The sequence below is a fragment of the Copadichromis virginalis genome, linkage group LG7 (genome assembly GCF_057382275.1).
Source record: "Copadichromis virginalis isolate Kocher_CV1m ecotype Utaka linkage group LG7, C_Virginalis_male_GT1.1, whole genome shotgun sequence".
Taxonomy (NCBI): domain Eukaryota; kingdom Metazoa; phylum Chordata; class Actinopteri; order Cichliformes; family Cichlidae; genus Copadichromis; species Copadichromis virginalis.
The window spans coordinates 52348093-52351204 of NC_140624.1; the positions used below are offsets into that span (position 1 = coordinate 52348093).

The 3112-nt window shown below is 40.4% G+C and overlaps 1 long non-coding RNA gene across 1 annotated transcript; it reads left to right on the top strand.

Annotated features, from left to right (window-relative positions):
- The first annotated feature begins 266 nt into the window (after positions 1 to 266).
- LOC146706104 (uncharacterized) lies at positions 267 to 929 on the top strand. Its single transcript, XR_014921738.1, has 2 exons — positions 267 to 466; positions 641 to 929. It is a non-coding gene; the product is annotated as an uncharacterized LOC146706104 (long non-coding RNA).
- Positions 930 to 3112: the final 2183 nt, after the last annotated feature.

Below are 3112 nucleotides of genomic sequence, written 5' to 3' on the forward strand. Positions count from 1 at the left end.
GTGTGGTGGAGATCATTTGCGGGTTATTCTTCTGAAGCCCCCATCGCGGCTGGTCGTAGCTATAGAAGCCTCCTCTGAGCTATTCTGCTTACGTTCTGTGACCCGGCTTATTTGGTACGTAATCAACTTTTGTTACGCTCTCTGCCTTCTATTGTTCTTTTATAGTAATTATTTATTATGTTTCGCAGGAAGTGTGGGCCTTAGTTTTGCGCCAAGCTACGCGAACTGAAGTGCTGCTGTTTTGCCTTGCTGTGCTTTTGCCGTCTGTTCCCGTTGTGAGAATTCTTTCCCTGCTGCTGTCAGCTTTTACAGTGGACGTCGGCGTGGACAACGGCCATATGCATGCCGGTTATCGGAGTCAGCTGGCGTGCATATTGATTGACTGTTAACTTATCGTCGTGTGGACGGCAAGTTGGAGCAGTACGGCGATTCCGTTTGCTCCAGATTTTAGAGTTTTATTCAGATTGTATGTTGTTTTATTGCTTTTTGATTTGTAGTTTGGATTTTCTGTTACACCACTGGTGGGAGGCCCTTTTTCTAGCTGTAGATCACCAGTGTGGTCCTGCAGTTGGGTTATCCCCCGGTGCTACACATTAGTTTGTTGTAATATATTAACATTTTCTTTGTTTCTTTTATTCAGATGCGGAGTGCCGACGTGGAGGAGACTAGGGTGCCTTGGTGGTGGGATCCCTTGAGTGTACACACCTGCCTTGTCTAGTTTATTAGTGTGAGTGTGTGATAGTGTGTTGCACTTGTGTTTTGGTGTGTTTTCTTTCTTTAGTTGTGTGTGTGGCATCCCTGCCCCTCCACTGGTAAGCCTCAGCTCTGAATACCTTTTTAAGCATATTTGTATTTGAATATTTATGATTATGTTTTTATTCGGTGTTTTAAATAATTACCAATAAATTGTCAATTTGTTTATTATTGAACCTCGTCTCAGGTTCGCTATACTCAATCCAAAGTGCCTTTTTGGTGATTTAGTGTCATTTCCAGTATTCTCTGGGTGAAATTCCCAGGGTGGCGTTGTCGTTCTTTAAAACTGAAGAGTATTTACTTTATATCCCAACCTCGTCTCGCCACATATACAAAAAAGGAGATGAGGAATAGGGATCCATTTCCTTAGGAAGCTGAGATCCTTCAGTGCGTGCAGAAAAATGATGGATTTTCCATCAGCGTGTTACCTGCACTGGAGCTGGTGACACTGACAGACTTGATAAACTAATCAGGAAGGCGGGCTCTGTAATTGGCTGCAAACTCAACGCTTTTGAAGCTGTGCTGAAGAGGAAGTCACCATTAAGTAACCCTGACCACCCTGTACATTACATACTGGACAGAAAGCGGAAAAGGTTGTATTTTAATATTTTTATATATATTTCTGCTATGATTTTAATGCACTTTTAATCAGAAATGTTCACTGCAGTATTTATTATCACCCAGGACATTGATCTTGTAATTATTTGTAGAGAAATAATATGCAAATAGACAATTAAGTTAACATGTTTGTAGCTTTTTATAAAGACTGGCTTATCAATTAATCTGCCTAAATCCCTGCTGGGGAGAAATTCTTTCCATTCTAGTCTTGCTAATAAACAAGCACATTCCTTCAAATGATTCAGTCCACGGACAAAACCTGTGGTTATCTGTCTCCGTAGCAACATGTGGCAAGAGTGGGGATGGGAAGACTGAAAGCACACTTCTGTCTGTTTGCAACATAACTAAACTCAACTAAACAGTCATTTTGGATGTTTGTTTCTAGTTCCTGAAACATTTCTAAGCATTTCTGTAACAACATATGAAGTGTTTCCCTTCTGACAGAAAGTCTGCATTAGCAGGTAGGTGTGAAAGAGCAGCGGTGGTGCAAACAAACTCTGTTTCTGACTGTGAGACTGGAGATTGTGTCTGGAAACGCTTTTAACTTTTGTCTTTATTCACTGTTTACTTTTTGTCTTAACTTCGGCCGCGGCAACTTCTTGGTCAGGGTTGGGAAAAGATGGCGAGTTGGTTTAGAAAAAGGCTCTTTCACAACGTTAAACAGATGTCAGAGCACTCCATCTTGTTGGTTAACAGGATGCCGAGTTCCACATCATATATAAGCAGACAATTTACTTTCGCTTTATTGCATTCATGCAACCACTGCAGGTGGTGTAACTTAAATGTAACTGTTTTATAAAAGCTCACACAAACAATTTATGTGATTGTTTTCCAGGGGAACGACAAACTTTGCAAGGCCAGCAGGTGGATAGCCATAGGGAAGAAGTGAAAGAAGATGTCACGTTAGCACACCGTCTTTTTTTTATTGCACATTAGGCATGTTCAGATGCTCATGGATATTGTCATATAAGCGCTTTAATTAAGTGGAATTAATGCTGCTAAATGATTGCATTTAAATGGGTTACACAACTACACGCACTACAAAAGCTATCAAAGTGAACTGTTGAAAAGCTACAGAGAAAAGGTTAAAGAGGTAATATGGACTTGGTCACATCTTAGCTGATAAACAGTATTAAACCTTGATATTGGGATTAATTGGGATTTGATCTAAATCTTGAAAACATATTTTTGGAAAATTCACAATGTAAATGAGCCTGCAAAACACACTCACAGGTCACTTTATTAGATATGGCTGTTTAACCGGTTGTTAACTCAAATGTCACATCACACGCAAGCAATGCAATATATTTAGGCATGTATACATGCACAAGTAAAGTCACTGGAATGAGGAAGAAATGCAATTTAGGTGACTTTCGACATATAGATCATAATCTGCTGATCGGCTGGGATTTCCCTGTGCAACCATGTCAAGGATTTGCAGAGAAATTGAGTTAGTCCTCTGGATGAAAATACCTTGTTGATGTCATAGGAGCTCATAGGAAAGCAAATAGCCATGCATTTACAACCAAAGTTTGCAGAAGAGCATCTCTGAATAAACACCGCATCAAACCTTGAAGCAGATGGCCAGCAGAAGACTACTGCAGGTGCCACTCCTGTAAAGAACAGGGAACTGAGGCTGCAGTTCTTGCAGTTTCACAAAAACTCAACAACAGAAGATTGCAAAAAACATTGCGTGCTCTTAGTTTGTGATGTGACATTCAGTTGGTAGGGACAGAATTGA